At 44.8% G+C, this 18,179-nt stretch overlaps 1 long non-coding RNA gene across 1 annotated transcript; it reads right to left on the bottom strand.

The window, feature by feature from the left end:
* Positions 1 to 600: 600 nt before the first annotated feature.
* Positions 601 to 1,984, bottom strand: LOC308597939. The gene is made up of 2 exons (XR_014013296.1): positions 1,596 to 1,984; positions 601 to 1,337 (listed from the first exon to the last, which is right to left on the bottom strand). It is a non-coding gene; the product is annotated as an uncharacterized lncRNA (long non-coding RNA).
* Between the last annotated feature and the right edge of the window lie 16,195 nt (positions 1,985 to 18,179).

Below are 18,179 nucleotides of genomic sequence, written 5' to 3' on the forward strand. Positions count from 1 at the left end.
GGGATTAGGGACTCGCCATGTTTCCTCTGAAGTCAAGAGGTAGCTGTGGGGCTCTGAGGATGCCTAACTCTGTTAGGAAACTCCCTCTCCTCTGGGCTGAGAAAAAAAGAAGAAAACCAAAAGCTGGAAACTGCATCTGGGGTTCCCAATCTTTTTGGGCTTGGGGGCACATTAGGAAACTTGTTAGCACCACAAAGTACCCATTTTAAACCAATGAAGCAGGAGATTAGAGAATGCAGCATGTATGTGATCTAGTCCAGTGTTTCCCAACCGGTGTTCCGCGGCACACTAGTGTGCCGCGAGACGTTGCCTGGTGTGCCGTGGGAGGGAGGCGGGCGAGTCGGGCGGCGAGAGGCGGGGCGGCGGCGGTATCTCCTGCTGGATGCAAATCCAAACATGGCGGGCGCCTCCCTCGCTCCTTTGTAGGCGGACCATCGAGACAGAAAGAAAAGGAGGCGAAAGAGCGAGAGAAGGCGCCTGCGCGGAAAGAGGAGCGAGCAGTGCGCCTGCGCGCCGCGGCGCCCGAGTGCAGTGAAATTCCGTGAAGAGGGGAGGGGGGGCTGGAAAAGAGAGAAAGGAAAGATTTTTCATTTTTTTAAAAAAAAAAAAAAAGGAAGAGGGAAAGAAGAGAAAAAGCGGCAGAAGCTGAGGGGAAGGTTTCCGTGAGGGAGAGAGAGAGAGAAACGCGGGGCTGGCGGGACCCCTCCTCTTCCGCCACGCGTCGCCCGCCACCGCCTCAGAATCTCCTCAGGAGTGGCGGCGGCTGCTCCCCCTCGCCCCCTTCCTCCCCCCCAGCCCCCTCCCAACCCCCGGACGAGGGACGCGAGGCGGCGCCACTGAGAGGACGGGAAGGCCCCCGGCGGCGGGGTCGGCTCGAGCAAGGAGGGGCGAGCGCTAGCCGGCTGGCTCTAGCCCGGCAAGTGGAGGAGGAGGAGGAGGAGCACGCCGTCGCTTCCACAGCGGCCGCCCCACACTCCCCTCCCCGGGCACCGGCGGGGAGAATGACGGAGCTCCAGTCCGCGCTGCTACTGCGGAGACAGCTGGCAGGTCGGTCCATCCGTCGGTCGGGGCAAAACACACCACAGCGCAGGCAGAGGCAGGCAGGCCCGTCTCTCCCTGCCCCCCCTCGGACCTGGCCGGCCTGGGGTTTGCACCCCAAACATTCATGTCCACCCCAGCTACACAAGCCACACCTTGCTCTCAGTTCGATCTGTCAAATAACTCATCTATCATTCACATAAAGAACCTAGTCTATCCTCAAACATCAGAATGTACCTCCTCTCTAGCTTCCCCCACTTCATCTAGGCACTTTCAGCCCTTACTTAACCCACCCCAGCCTGAATAAAAAAAATTCCTTCCAGTAGCACCTTAAAGACCAACTAAGTTAGTTCTTGGTATGAGCTTTCATGTGCATGCACACTTCTTCAGATACACTTCTTCAGATACACATGTATCTGAAGAAGTGTGCATGCACACGAAAGCTCATACCAAGAACTAACTTAGTTGGTCTTTAAGGTGCTACTGGAAGGATTTTTTTTTATTTTGACTATGGCAGACCAACACGGCTACCTATCTACAACTGGAACCACCCCAGCCTGCTTACTCTTCCTTCATTTGCTATAAAAACTAAATACAGAGAGAGACTGAGAGCTGTTGACGAAGAGCTACGTGTGTGTCTTTCTTCGATTCCAGCCAGAATATCAGCTTTGTGTTCAGCCAAACAGGCCCAGGTTGCGCACTGAATAAAGTATTTTATAATTTTTCATATTTCTGTTTACTTACTATTTCATAATAAAGTAATTATAAAATACTTTCTTTGTGTTTATTTGATTCCTATTAAAGAGAGTTACTTTATATATAGTCAATATAGGCACAGAGTTAATTTTTTAAACATTTTCTAATGGTGGTGTGCCTCGAGATTTTTTTCATGAAACAAGTGTGCCTTTGCCCAAAAAAGGTTGGGAAACACTGATCTAGTCTTTCTCTCTCTCTAGTGTTTCTTTCCAGCTGCTTCTGGAGTTTCTCAAAGAGCCTTCAATGGGCTCAGGTTAGGCTGGCAGCAATCCTGCTCCTGGAAGAATGGGAGTCCCCTCTTCCTCTTGTGGCACATCACATCAAGTTTCAAGCCATGGTGCACCCTGCTTGTGGGACTGGAGCTGCTTGCTGTACCATGAAGGAGTATTTGGCTTCCAGTTGACTAAGCTGGAGACGCTAAGTGTGAATGTGCACAAGCTAAATGGGGTTGGCTAGTCTCCACGTATTTTGTCAGTCATGCTGGTTTCATCCTGCCTTGTTTGTTTTGCTTTTGTGAACAACCCTACAACCCTATGAATCATATCTGTTGAATCCGGACCTAACAAATGACTACAGTTTGCAGTCTAATTATAAGTTATTTAGAAAAGCAGCAGCTGGGTGTTTTTGCTTTTTTCCAGACTGGTTGACTGGAACCAGGAAATCAAGTCCCTTTCCTATCACCACAAGAAGAGCCTGTTGCTTATTCAGGATGAACTTGAAGGGGGCAGTTGGTTGGCTTCCACCACTGCCCGCTGCATGATTTAGTGCAAAACAGGGCAGGGATGGGGAACCTGTGGAGCTCTGTTGGTTGCTAGACTAAAACTTCCACCATCCCTGACCACTGGCTATGACGGCTGGGGCTGATGGGAACTGGAGTCCAACAGCATCTGAAGGACCACATGTTCCTACTGCTGCATTAGGAAGAGTGAGGCAGCCAGCTGAGCTGGCAGGTGCTGGGTGTGTGTGTGGGGGGGGGGAGGCAACAGAGGAGAAAACTCTTCACCCCAGTTGTTCTTCCTAAGCTTCCCAGCCCATTCACCTCTGTTGAACTGTCCATGTCACATGACCTGTCCTGTGTCACCTAGATTTCAGATTTGGTGGAACAAGCTGGCCTTTCTCAAGTGTTGGAATATAATTCAGCTGCCAGAGTGGTTAGTGCCTTTGCAAGCGGGAAACATCCTTTGCCTCAGGTAGCAAAATGTCTTGGACGGCAGCTAGAGCTGTAAAACTACTTGCCCAATAAAACTTTGTTTGGACAAACCGGGCTCATTGTGTAGTTCACAAATCTCAGGTACACTACATCAGCTTTCTTGCCACCCCAAACATAGGTAAAGGTAAAGGGACCCCTGACCATTAGGTCCAGTCGTGACCGACTCTGGGGTTGCAGCACTCATCTCGCTTTATTGGCCGAGGGAGCCGGCGTGCAACTTCCAGGTCATGTGGCCAGCATGACTAAGCCGCTTCTTGCGAACTAGAGCAGCGCACGGGAACGCCGTTTACCTTGCCACCAGAGCGGTACCTATTTATCTACTTGCACTTTGACGTGCTTTCGAACTGCTAGGTTGGCAGGAGCAGAGACCGAGCAACGGGAGCTCACCCCGTTGCGGGGATTCGAACCGCCAACCTTCTGATCAGCAAGCCTTAGGCTCTGCAGTTTAACCCACAGTGCCACCCGCGTCCCTAAATGGACGAATGCCCTGGGTCAATACAAGACAGGTCCCTATATTCCTAAGTGTGAATAAGATCAGTCTGCATGACTTGACACAGTTGCACTCGCAACTCATGCCATCTTCTCATCCTTCCCCTTTAAGCCATCCATAACTTTGGCCACACCCTGCCATGAGTACATGAATTGGAACGCCAGTTCCTGTGGCAGCCATCCACCCCATATGCTCACCACATGCTTGGCTGTCAATACCCTTCATATACAGGAGTCGTCGTCCCCCATTACACGGAGGCTATATTTCTGGAACCCCACAACCATAAGCAAAAATTGCGCAAGTGAGGCGCACCCTCTAAAAAGCCTGTTTTTTCTTGCTCTCCAGCTCTCTCTTCCACTCTCTCTCCATGCAACTCTCTCTTCAACTAGAGTTGAAGCTCTGGGGACTGTTGGAGGATGGAGGACATGCAGAAAACCTGCTGAATTTAATTAAAAGAAAAAAATGTGATGAACTTGGAGTTTTTTTTCTGCTCGGTCAAAATTTCCCTAGATTTTTGCAGATAAACTAAAGGAAGATTGGTGACATTCTTCAGGAGAATGGGAAGGTTGCAGACCTTAAAACTGCCGTTGAATCCTGCTAAATTTGGAGTCATATCATACAGGTAACATACCTTAAGAATTATTTGGGGGGGAAGCTTTTCATTTCAGCACGTCCTATTTTGGGAAAAGCTTGTATTCTTTGGAATTGTTTGCAGATTTTCGCTCTTGCACCCAGATCACATGATTTCTCTTCAACAGGACAAGGCAGAGCTCATTTGTGAGGAAATGAAACTTGAGATTTCTCAAAGCATTTGGGGGTGGGTAATCTAGCAGTGTTTTAAGGTGGTTTTTCTTTGCGTTGGCAATGCACCAACCTTACATATTTCCCCTGAATTTATTTCTATTAGCAAAGTCAACACAAGATCTTTCCCTAATGGATTTTCTTGGTTCAAGAATGTGCATCTTGGTGAATGATGTGCTTAATTGTTCACTTTAGAAGAAGGAGCTATGGAGAGTTGTCCATGTTGTGCTAAATTTCTTCTTGTTTTTTTTAAACAGATTAGTTTTACACCAATTAAACAAGAAGAAGACAAAGAAATTTCACCCATCATTCACTACAGCAAATAACATAATAAATATTAATTTCACTTCAGCATTAATAATAATAATAATATTTGCAAATTGCACTATAATAAAGAACAGCAATAACAGAACAAACAGGTACAGATCTCTCATGTATTGTGACAGTATATGATTGGAAAGAAGTGATAAGCATTGAGATCAGATAAAGAATAAGTAAAACAGCTGTCTGATATGGCCCTCCAAAACCCACTGTGGGTAGTGGGAGGTCATGAACTCTCAAGAAAAGTACTTATGAAAGTCAGGAACGGAAACCATATTGTGTCAAATTGTTTCCTTGATCGGGTGGGGGAAATAGATACAGGGGAATGTTACATTGCAAGAATAGCTGCTTTTTACTCAGTCAGATCATCAATCCTTCCAACCTGATACTATCTACCAAGACTGGCAACAGTTCCCTGAGGTCTCAGACCATCCAAAGACATCTTTCAGTCAAAGGCACTCAAGGAGGGTACAAAGCAGGGCTGGAGACAGGGTGGTTGGTCTGAGTCCCTTGAGGGCTGCATTTGGTTCCTGAGTCTGATATTGCCTATCCATGCACCAACACCTCCGCTAAGCTAAGCAGTTGGCTCCTTACCTCTCTCGCCCTGACCTAGCCACTGTGATCCACGCGACGGTCACCTCCAGACTGGATTATTGTAACTGGCTGTACATGGGCTGCCCTTGAGACTGACCCAGAAACTCCAGCGGGTGCAGAATGCCGTGGTGAGACTCCTTACTGGATCCTCACTGCGGGATCACATTCACCCAGTGCTATACCAGCTGCACTGGCTCCCAGTGGAGTACAGGATCAGGTTTAAGGTGCTGGTTTTAACCTTTAAAGCCCTATATGGCCTAGGACCCTCATACCTACGGGACCGCCTCTCCTGGTATGTCCCACGGAGGACCTTACAGTCTTCAAGCAAAAACATCTTGGAGGTCCCAGGCCACAGAGAGGTTAGGCTGGCCTCAACCAGAGCCAGGGCTTTTTTGGCTGTGGCTCCAATCTGGTGGAACACTCTGTCACAAGAGACTAGGGCCCTGTGGGACTTGACATCTTTCCGCAGGGCCTGCAAGACGGAGCTGTTCCACCAGGCCTTTGGCCAGGGCACAGCCTGACCCCCTCCTTTGGCAATCCTCACAGAACTCTAGCCCAATGGTTGCCATTAATTTGATTTGAACTGATTTTATAATGAACTGATTTTAGAATGTTGTATCATTTTACTGTTGTTAGCTGCTCTGAGCCTGGCTTCGGCTGGGGAGGGTGCGATATAAATAATTTATTATTATTATTATTATTATTATTATTATTATTATTATTATTATTATTAACACAGCACTCCTAACAAACTACAATTCCCACAGGGAGTTCACCATTTTCATGTCTGCCTCAGGCAGCAAAATGCCTTGGGTCAGCCCTATCCAGAGATGCCAAGGGCTGACCTTTGAACTCTTTGCATGCAAACCATCTGTTCTTCTGCTGATCTGTTCTACTGCTGTTCTACTACTAATCGTACTGCCTTCTGTGCCAACTTTCAAATGCTGGAAACTTTTCTGTTCTGCCAGGCCTATGCAGGCAATTAAGAGCTCGTCCTTCCAACAGTGGTTTATTGATGTTTGTGTTTAACTTTTCAGCTTTTGAATTGTTTTAAACTTTTGAACGCTTTGCTATTGTGTGGTTTTTAATCTTTTTTAATCTTGTAAACCACTTTGATATATATTTTTATGATTTAGCAGTCATAGAAATATTTTTTAAAAAATAAATAAGTAAGACATTTTAATGAAATTGTTTCACAAAGGCATGTGGAATGTAATTATCAGTTTCAGCATTCTTCTTTCACCGGCCAAATGTTGGAAGAATAAGAATCATAGAATCATAGAATCATAGAGTTGAAATAGACCACAAGGGCCATCGAGTCCAACCCCCTGCCAAGCAGGAAACACCATCAGAGCACTCCTGACATATGGTTGTCAAGCCTCTGCTTAAAGACCTCCAAAGTAGGAGACTCCACCACACTCCTTGGCAGCAAATTCCACTGTCGAACAGCTCTTACTGTCAGGAAGTTCTTCCTAATGTTTAGGTGGAATCTTCTTTCTTGTAGTTTGGATCCACTGCTCCATGTCCGCTTCTCTGGAGCAGCAGAAAACAACCTTTCTCCCTCCTCTATATGCCATCCTTTTATATATTTGAACATGGCTATCATATCACCCCTTAACCTCCTCTTCTCCAGGCTAAACATGCCCAGCTCCCTTAGCCGTTCCTCATAAGGCATCGTTTCCAGGCCTTTGACCATTTTGGTTGCCCTCCTCTGGACACGTTCCAGTTTGTCAGTGTCCTTCTTGAACTGTGGTGCCCAGAACTGGACACAGTACTCCAGGTGAGGTCTGACCAGAGCAGAATACAGTGGCACTATTACTTCCCTTGATCTAGATGCTATACTCCTATTGATGCAGCCCAGAATTGCATTGGCTTTTTTAGCTTTTTAGCTTTTTAGCATATTTCTTCAGCAGAGCACTAGCTCTGCTGAATAAATATGGAAGGAAGGGAAGAAACTCTTCATGCCACTCTGGATTCTTCAGAAAGAGAGAAAGGAGTATATGTTGCTTAATAGATGTGTGTGTGTGGTGTGTGGTGTTGTTGTTTTACAAGTTCTCTTGTAAGGCACTGTCTTGAAGGTACACACATACAACTGTGCAATGTCGATGAAAATCTGGTTTGTCAAAGGCCAGTTTTAAAAGGGAAGTGACCGATAAAGAGGGAAAGATGAAAGAAGAGACAAAATGTACAACGTATAAACTCATTTTCTGTGTGCTTAAAAAACACACAGAGAGAGGACCCTAGAGGAACTCTCAGCATCAAAGCCATAAGGAAAAAGGTAAAGCTGAGAAAACAACGAGGTCAAAAAGTATTGAACCATACTGTGTGCCCTGATGGAACTCAACAGCAATCAAAATGTTTTAAAAGGGGATATGTTTAAAAATAGAAAGAAGCTGGCTGCCAAGAAAAGTATGAGGGGCAATAATAATAATATTTGATTATTACAAAGAGTCTAAAATGATGTTTGGGACTATATGGAGTCAAAATTCAAGCTGTACACAAGTGGAAAACTGGTTCTCTAGCTATTAGCTTTGCTCTGCTCAAGCAAAAAGAAAGTTGATTAATCCTTACTGAAATCCAAGGTTCTGCTCTAGAAGGAATTTTCAGAGGCATATTAGTCAGTTTGCAACTAGGGCACCGCCTGTAGTATACATTTAATGAAATCGGCTTTGTTTGTTAAGGGTGCCAAAGTTGTTACAAGTTCCTGGTATTCCTGCCCCACAAAGCTACAGTTTCCAGTGGTCCCTGGGAAGAAGGACTGACCTTTAAACAGTTCTGAGAATTGTAGCTCTGCTAAGGGAAATAGGGTCTTCCTAGCAACTCTCATCACCCCTAAGAAACTACTTCCCAGGGAGACACCATGGCTGTTGAAGCTGCTTTAAATGTATAGTGCCATATACCTTTCATAGACTAGAGCCTATTTCCTCAGATGTATGATATTATGAGGTCAGCTTATTATTTTTATATGGATAGCCTGTGCAGGGAAGCAAAGGCTGAAATTCCGGTCATAGAATGACCACCAATATCCAGGTGGAACACAGACAACTCTGAAATGTTGTCTGATACACCTCTGTGGTATGGCTGTTGTTTGCGACTTTATCCCTAACCAGACCCAGACCTGCTTAGCTTCAGCAAGGAGTTGACACCCACCGTCTTCAGACTATACCCTGCTGGCTGTCATAGTCTTCAGAAGATGGTTTCTGTTTATCTGCTTGCCTTTTTTATAAATAGAACTTGCCACGGTTCCTTCCTTTTTGTTCTCCTTTCATCCTGACTTAGAAAATCAGTACGTTGCCTACCCTTTAATCTTGTGGGTATTTGGTACAGTCGTATACACAGCACTGCATTGTGGGGGACAGAAGATACCAGCCGCAAGTCTACCTTTGCAAGTCCTGCTGGCATTCCTCCCAGTCTGTCCACTGTCATAACTGTTGGACCACCCAGTAAGTCCCTGAGGAGGGGGCTTGTAAGCCCAATGGAGACCCTTTGCCCTGAAGGCACTGTGTGAAAGCGAACACTGCATTATGCCAGTCCCCAAAATAAAAGCCTCACAGATATGTCCATAGATCAGGAGAGGGGCCTTCAGAACCAAAGATACAATAAGTTTAATGCTACCTGAAACAAAGAATATTAAGGTGTAGATCTAGCAACAATAGCACATTTGCCAACAGCTGCAATGATCTTCCTTGCCAGAAGCTGGAAAAAGAACAACACTCCAGATTTGGCAGACTTTGGACCACAGTAATAATGATCCAATTAACGTATTAAAAAAGGGCCAGTGTTGGAAATTTGAATAAGTTCATGGAAAAAATGGTCACTTTTATAATGCTCTGGAATGACAATTAGTGGGGCAATATTCAACCTTATGGAGCATTTCTATGCTCATTTTAATTTTTGTCTCCTTTTCTTCGTACAGAAAGCTTCTCTATTTTCATTGCAAAAATTGCAAGACGATGAAATTGATTGTGGAGAATTAACTAACAGCGTGACTTTGAGCCTATGCTGAGCCCAGGAATTTGTTTTCACTTACACAAAAACGCACTCCTAATTCTCAGTACCACCAGCAGCTGTGTTAATCTCAGTAGCCTAATTTAGAAAAAAAAGGGGAGCCTTCTCATTGTTTTGCTTTTTTTAAAAGAAAAGACAAGAGTCAGAATCCTTGCTGATCACTCAGAGATGCTGCGCCAACCTTGTCTTAGAAGTTTACGGTTAAACATAACCTAAAAAGGAGGGCATGAACCCTAATGCAAATTAAATTATAACTCGAAATGGCAGGGTATAATCTTAAGTACAAAACAGTATAATCTTAAAAACAAGGGCACTGTCATTTCCTGTCATGGAGAACCTCAACTAAATACAGCCTAACCAGCAAAAGTGCTTGGGTAAGGTACTGAGTTGCCAAGAGAGGTTTAACATGGGAGCAGGCCAGCTATTCAGTGTTTTCCCAGACAGCCCATTGGTAAGAACTTAAGACAATTCTGCTAGATGAGGCCAGTAGCCCATCTGGTCCAACATCCTGTTCTCACACTGGCCAGCCAGATGTGGGAAGCCTGTTAGCGGGACATAAGGGCAATACCATCCTGTCTCCGACAGTGGATACAGAACATAGCCATTCATGGCTAGTAGCCATTTATAACCTTGCCCTCCATCAATTTGTCTCATCCTCTTTTAAAACCATCCAAGTTGCTGGCCAACTGTGAGAGCAAGCTCCACAGTTAATGCACAGCATTAAAAGTACTTTCTTTTGTCTATCTTGAATCTTCTAACGTTCAGCTTTGTTGGATTTCCATATGAGTTCTAGTGTAATGAGAGAGGAGGAGGCTGGAGCAGTATACAGTGGTTACAGACGCTTCAGGTTACACACAGATGCTTCAGGTTACAGACTCCGCTAACTCAGAAATATTAACTTCGGGTTAAGAACTTTGCTTTAGGATGAGAACAGAAATCGCATGGCGGCGGCTTGGCAGCAGTGGGAGGCCCCATTTAAATGGAACCTCAGGTTAAGAACAGTTTCAGGTTAAGAACAGACCTCCAGAACGAATTAAGTTCTTGACCTGAGGTACCACTGTAATCATGCACTTCAGACCAGCACAACTTCATAGGCCCCATGTACCCCACTCCCTACAATTTATTGACAAGAGCTTCTTTGTGTATCTGTTATTAACTTAACCTAGTCTACTGCAGAGGGCAGTGTAGATGGGGCCTAAATTCAGATATTTGGACGGGGATGTTGGTGACTTGTGGAAATGTGATATATCACCAGAGTAAGCAGAGCCCCAGCAGAGTTTTCAGAGGTTTCCTACTCCCAGCAGGCAGCTTCTTCCAGAGTCCCCAGTTAAGGGTAAAACTCTTCTCCCACACGGTTCAACGTAACAAAGTGTTTATTGTCTCCAGACAAGAGAGAAAGCTAAACGCTACCCGCTATTCACAGTTCTGGCCTTTGAAGTGAAGATACGTATGTACAGATCCACTAAGACTATCACCATGCTTGCTAATGCCGCTGTATGAAACCCACAGCCTCTTCCCCTGTCTTTCACAGATTCAGAGTCAAACAGCATCAGGATTTGCAACAGGACTTAATGAAAGCGATGTCCTAGAGATCATTGTGCCCATCTCTACATAGAAGGGTGAATGACTCAGCAAGTGATACACTCAATCTTGTGGGTGTTGCTATGGCAACACAGTGTACCTGGCACCTTTCTCTCTCTTTTTTATAATAATATTTATTACTTTTACAACAATTTAAACACTTACAAAAGAAGAAAACAAAGAAAAAAACAATACATTATAATACAAAAACACTACATAAAAATTAACAAAACAAAACAAAAACACTTTAAAAACACATCAAAAGAAAGAAGAAGAGAAAAAAGAAAAAGCTTCCAATATCTTATCTTTCTTTCCCATATTTCCATGGCCTCCTCACACCTCCCTTTTTGTATTCCACTTCTATTAATTATTTCAGCAATTCCTTACCATCTTCCCCTGTTATCTATCCTATAATTATCTTAACACCTTTTAACCTTATTTTCCTTTAATACATCCTTTAACATTCATTAGTTTTACAATATTTCTATAAATAGTCTTTAAACTTTTCCCAGTCTTCTTCCACCGACTCTTCTCCCTGGTCTCGGATCTTGCCAGTCTTTTCCGCCAATTCCGTCTAGTCCATCAACTTCATCTGCCATTATCCAACACTTCAGTGCTTTTAAAGGACAGCCATTCTCTCAGCCAGCAAAAAGCAGATGATTCACAACAAAGTTTAGGTGTCTGGCAGGGCAGGTCCACCTCCTTCTTTAGCATCTGTCAATATCTTAAGTTTTACTCGAGGCTTCCTGCCCTGCCAGACCAATCCAGGAACATCCCTCTGCCACCTCCTGAAACAGTCCCTCCCATCCAAAACTTGCACCTTTTGACACAAAAGCAACATCCCTGGCAACACAGCAACCCTCATCCCCACCACAACAGCTCGGCCCAACCATAACAACTTCAGATTTGTCCATATTTCCCAATCCCCCTTCTCTTCAAACCAACGTCCTTCACAGTTACCCTTAAGTAAATTCACATTTTTGGCGGTCCTACTGACCCCCAAAAGTCTCTCTTTCTCAGCCGATGTTGATCCTGTCTCCTCCTGAAGCTCTATCAAACTTTCCTTTCCCAGTTCTGGTGGGGTTCTGATCCTCAAATTCATCTGTTTTTCTTTCAGCTCCATCATAGCAAATGTCAGCTTATATTCGTCAAGTTGCTTTTGAATGTATGGGGCTCTCTCACACTCCAATTGTGTTGTTTTACATTCAGGAGCAAAGGTTTTCTCCCTGACTTCATCTGCAGTTTGCCGTATTAAAGTAGATTCCTATGTCAATTTCTGGGTGGTTTTTGTGTTGGTGTTCACCTTTTGTCCCAAATTATTTAAGCTTTCTACAATTAAATCAATTTTATTATTTGCAGCATCCGCTTTCACATTCATCACTTCTGTTTTCTTGTGAAGCTGTTCCAGCAAATCATTTATTTTCAATAATGTTACCACTAAGGCCTCTTCTGTTGACATTTCATCTGCTCTTTCCTTTTCATTTGCCATAACACTTAAGGTCAATCCCACAGTGACACAGTTTTTATCTTGCAGCTGGAAACTCCCCTAGCCCAGCTCTTATAAAGTAACCAATTTCAGAAACTTCCACTAGGGGGAAACAGTTTCTATTTATAATAGTCAAGAATGTCAACTTGAAGCGTAATTCGTACAATCCAAAGTTAGTTTCAGTTTTCAGTTACTTTATTACTCCTTTTTAGAAGCAGCCGAAGACAGTAGAAACAATATATCTCTCTTATTCTGCTAGCTGTCAAGGAACGTTCTAAGTGCTGTCAATGGACATTCCAAAACGTCAGCCCACTAGCAGCCCGTTTCCAAGGTCAGAGCGGCAGTATTTTAACTCTCTTTACTCTCTCCTGCAGGCATACTCAGTCCACAGCTCCCCCCCCCCTCTTCTCCTGCCTCCAAGGGGGGTTTTATACTCTTTACCGATGGAACTTTAATCTTTTACAAAAGGCTTTCCAAGACTTCAGCTTACAGACTCCTTGCCTCAGTCTATTTACAAATAGGGAAGGCGGACTTCCTGTTTTGAACCTCCCCGTTTCGATGCCAAATTAAACGTTTAAAATCCGATTCTCCCGTATCAGCACTACTCACGGGTAATTACTTTGGAGTCAAATTGTCCACAGGAAAAGGTCAGTGCTCTCCGGCAACAGCTATGCGGCTTCACTCCGTGGAAGAAGCAGACGATTCGAAGCACCGCGCTACTCACCCCACGTTGCTCCGGGTCCCCGAAATCGGGATCCCCCGCGAGTAGGGGAGGCGCAAAAGGTGCCCGCCGAATCCCACGTTCACAGGCTTCTCCCGCCTGTGATTTTTACGGGTCTCCGCCTTCGCCGCGGCGGTACAGACCCAAATTCCCACGGGGCAAGTTCCTCCCGATCAGAGGAACTCCGCCATCCTGGCACCTTTCTCTCAGAACATCCAGATGTGATGGTTGTGCTCCTCAAGGCATGAGACCAAGCACTGTGCAATTTAATCCATTATTCGCATTACACTATTCCGTGAGCTGCCCTGAGAGCTTATGATGAAGGGCGGTAAATAAGTCTAATAAAATAAACATAATAAAATATAATAAAAATACACCAACAAAGCAATGTGAGACCAGTCACCTAGATATGGAATGACTTCACTGGCCTGCAGCAATGTAAGTCCACTCTATTGGCCAACCTGTGGTCCTCCAGGTATCTCTGAACAACTCCCAACATCCCTGACCGCTGGCCAACCCAGCAACATCTGGAGGGCTGCAGGCCTAGCCACTCGTTTGCTCCCTTTCTTAGGCCTCTGTCCTGAATTCTCCACAATGTGATAAAAGAAAAGGAAAATGGCAGAGAGGGGAAACGCCTTCTGTATGCAGCTGAGGTGTCGCAAGGGACATGTTTAGTTCAAAGTCAGGATAGAGGAATTAATGTAGGAATTGTTACGTGTGTGGAGAAAGTGTGAGTGGAGCTGTACTGAAGTGGAATTATGTGGTGGTGGGGAAACTGCCTGGTGTGCTTCTCAAATAATATCAATCTTAAGTCCAGCCTTACCATTTATGGCCTCATGACAAATTGTATCGTGTAAACATAATTGAGGCTTGTTAATACTAAGGAAGAGGACCCATTTATCACACACAGGCTGTTGGCAGTGGAAGACTAAATTGCACATGATATATCAAAAGAAGGCATGTAAATAGTTGCTTCTTTCTTTTTGGTAATTGATAAATAATAAATTTACTTCAGCAATATGCCTGACTTCAGTTGGAGATGATGAATCATCTATTATATATCAGGCAGGGGAGGGGGTGGATTTTGGAAAGGCAAATTCAAGGGTTTGCTCCTTAAGGCTTTGGGGGGTCCTTAAGGCTTTGGGGGATCGTTTAGGTCCCAGGTAGCAATGGGCTCACCTCACTCTGAACTTTCCCCACATCTACTGTTTTGTACCCAAATAGTAGTGGAAATTATGAGGAAGAGGATTCCTATTGAAGCTTCTCTTAGGCACTAGAAACTATTTCAACTATTTCAACCATCCTGAGCTCCAGGAACCTTGGAAAAGGTAGCTTCCACTATTCCTGATATCCCTAGCAGACACACTAGAAATCATTTGATATTGTTTTTGGCAGCCCTTGCATATATAGATATTAGGAGCCATGAAACTATATCTTCCATGGAGATATATATCATCTCTTGGAGCCCAAGAGATGCCCTGTAATGTGAGCAGAAACTAAAGTGATTTAGAAATGGTTGTATGGAGGAAATGAGGGAATGAGTCCCAAGCAAGGGAAGGAAACGAAGGAGATCTGACCAGTTTCAGTTTTGTATACAGTTGGTAGCTGCACAGTGCCAAGCAAAGGTTGTTCCTTCTAATCCGGTCTCTGTGAATCATTTGTAATCTTGCAAACCCTACACATGCCCTGCTGGAAGGTGTTGCTGGCAGCAGATAGGTAAAAGGCAGTGTTGTGGGAGGGTGTGGAAAGGCTTAGCTAGGAATGAGGCTGAGCTTAAAGGAGTCAACTGAGATCCTATCAGTTTGAATAGTTGAGTGAGGCTCATTCCAAATCAAGCTGGGGAAGCTCACCTTGTAAAGACAGTCGACTTGCAACTCTCATGCAATTAACTTGACAATCGCAACATTACGTGCAGCTACAACCACACACATTAAACACACACAAGGCGGAGAGCTTCAGAGCTCTTTGAGGTGAGAGCTTTTAAGCTCTCCATATTGCTTATTGGGTTTTGAGAGTCTCTAGGGCTCTGGGAAGCTCTTGCAAGACCTTGTGGAGCTCTCCAAGATTTCTCAAGACCCTCTCAAAGCCTGGTAAGCAAGGTGGAGAGCTTAAAAGCTATCTGCCTTGCATTGGGGGCAGGGGGGCCAACTTGAATAAAATAGTGGAAGAGGGGCAGCTAAGCCCTGCCCTACATAATCAGTCACAAGACATGGCACCCACACACCATTTGAATGACAATGCCAATCCACTGGGGGGGGGCTAAAGGGGGGGGGGTAAAAAGACCTCAGTACCTAGGAGTTGGCTCCTATAATTGGGGGCAAGGCCTTCTTGGTGTGCTGGCTTTGGAAATGTAGGGATGCTCATGCAGGGTGAATCCGGATTTGTTCTGACTACATGTGATGTCAGGTTTAGGCACAATCCCCAGAATGTAACTCCCACAGAAGCTGCAAAATGACTGGAACTTGAAAATGAATTTGCTGTACGTAGAGAAGGTTGAAGAAAATCTTCATAACAAATGTGGTCAGCTTAAAGGTTCGCATATGAGATTCGTGCATCTAATGGAGAACGTGCTTGCTTTTCAAAGCTCTTTAACACAATACCAATGTGTTAGTCTTCAATGGTAGCCGCCAGTGGGGATAGCCCTAATAGCCTGGAATTGTGCTGTGTCTACTAGGGTTTGTGAGGAAAGAAAATGGTGATTGGGCCTCTGAGAAGGGAAAGCTGCCTGCAGCAGCAGCAAAGACAAAGAAGAAGAGTTTGGATTTGATATCCTGCTTTATCACTACTCCAGGAGTCTCAAAGTGGCTAACATTCTCCTTTCCCTTCCTCCCCCACAACAAACACTCTGCGAGATGAATGGGGCTGAGAGACTTCAAAGAAGTGTGACTAGCCCAAGGTCACCCAGCAGCTGCATGTGGAGGAGCAGGGAATCGAACCCGGTTCACCAGATTACGAATCTATCGCTCTTAACCACTACACCACGCTGGCCATTGCCATTTTTCAATGGTCACACACACACACACACACACACACACACACACACACAGCATGTGGTGAATTCATTCCAAAATGGCCTCCTGTTTTGAGTCCTGACTTTTTGCCCACACCCCGCCATAAGCTGGAATTCTAATTTCAGTCATTTTTTTTACCTCAGTCCTAGAATATATAGACCAGGAATAGCCAACATGGAACTGAACTACATCTCCCTCATTCCTAACCATAGGCTATGCTGGTTGGAGCTGATGATATTTCAATATCTGAAGGGCACGAGGTTAGCTACCCCTCATATAGACCAAATATGGCACATTTTGACATATGATATGTGGAGAATTAAGAACAACAGCCCAAGCAGAGGGAGTGTAAACACTGGAAGTTTTGTAAAAGACACTAGGAAGACCACATTGGGACAGGGTGTACAACTGTGGTCAACCATTTTCAGGAAGGTGATGGCAAACGAACTGGCTCACAGAAAACCATTTAAAGTGTCCAGACGGAATAAAAAGAGGAGACTTAATATTGTTTAGTCTGGCAAAATGTAAGCCGAAGGTGGACACTCACAGTCTCCTTAAATAGAGCTATGGTAGGAACATCAAGTAGAGTGAGGAAAAAACCTCCTTATATTAAAGGACAATTGTTGGCATGAGGGCAAATGCAGATAAACAGGAAATGAGTAAATTTAGACTGGAAATTTAGAATTCCTTTACCTTTTAGGGGAATGGAAGCCTTGAATAGGTTGCCAGAAGGAGTGTCTTGGTAACAAATCTCACTTATTTGGAGACGAAGCGTGATTATTTTACAGAAGGTGTAGTGCGATGTGATTGAGAAAATTGTTAAGACATACTGTATATATATAATTTCTGGTCAGCGGTTACTCAGATTCACTGTCTACATTTATAACTACTTTATAAATAATTGATAGATAATAGTTCAGGGCTTACACTAATGTACCTTGGGTTATGCCTGGTAGCCAGTGCAGCTTCTGAAGAATTTATGTTGCATGTTTCTACAGTGAGGCATCAGACAACATTCTGGTGGCTGTATTCTGCAAAAGCTGCAGTAGGGTAATGTAGTAGTCTAACAGGGCAGTTACTGTATTGGCCCGAATATAAGCTGCACCCGAGTATAAGCAGCACCCTTAAAATTGGAGGGGGGGGGAGAAAAAAAGAAAAAATACCTGAATATAAGCCCCTCCATTCCTCACAGCTATGGGGGACTGCACATGAGGCAGGGGCCGCTTTGCCACGCTCCTGGTACTGTTTGCCCTGTACTTCTGGCTGCATACTGTAAGGTGGCAGATATAAGCCACACTTTAACTTTAAACAATCAGAATTTGGGGGAAAAGTGAGGCTTATATTCAGGCCAATATGGTACTAGAGTATTGATTACTGTGAACAGGAAGCACCACAGCTGGCAAATCAGCTGTGAAAGGACCTCAAGAAACAACATTGGATCCATGAACACTCCCAAGTTTTCTATCTGTTCCTTTAGGGGGAGTACCGCCCCCCTCAGTTCCTGGACATGGCCCCATCTACCCTCAGCAACTCCATCTTCTCAATATCCAGTCTCAGTCTCTTCATCTGGGCCATTGCTACCTCCAGATGATGGTCCAACACCTGGGAAGGTGAATGACATCTGAATACTGAATGCAGGGAAAGCAGAGTCCTAGCATTTTGGAGTGTGTGTGTGCATAGGCGCCGACTCCATGGGGCCTAAGGGGGCCCGAGCCCCCTCAAAAATTCGTTTGGGGGGGCTCTGCCCCCCCAATAATCTCGGGCGCCCCTCCAGCAGAGCGCCACCGCCGCCCCTCCCCCAGCCCAAAATGCACAGGGTCGGGCTGCATGCCTCCTGCCCTCCCTCCCAAGCAAAAGCTCCACCCAATTTCCTTCGGAGCTGATTAATAGGTGCAGCACGCTCTCCCCTATTCGCTCACAAGGAGGCGGCGCCACTTTATCTGCATATTCATGAGCTTATTTATTATTCATGAGCTTTCCTGGGGCCCCCCAATATTTTTTATAAGTCCGCGCCCCTGTGTGTGTGTGTGCACATTCACGTTCATATACCATTAAGCCAGGGTAATCTACACCCCACATTTCACTTTTAAAGACTTAGGAGAAGCAATTGGGACATGGCAATTAGCATCTTCAGAACTCACGCTAACATTTTTTTTTTTTTA

This window comes from Podarcis bocagei (assembly GCF_964188305.1).
Source record: "Podarcis bocagei genome assembly, chromosome: 11".
Classification (NCBI taxonomy): domain Eukaryota; kingdom Metazoa; phylum Chordata; class Lepidosauria; order Squamata; family Lacertidae; genus Podarcis; species Podarcis bocagei.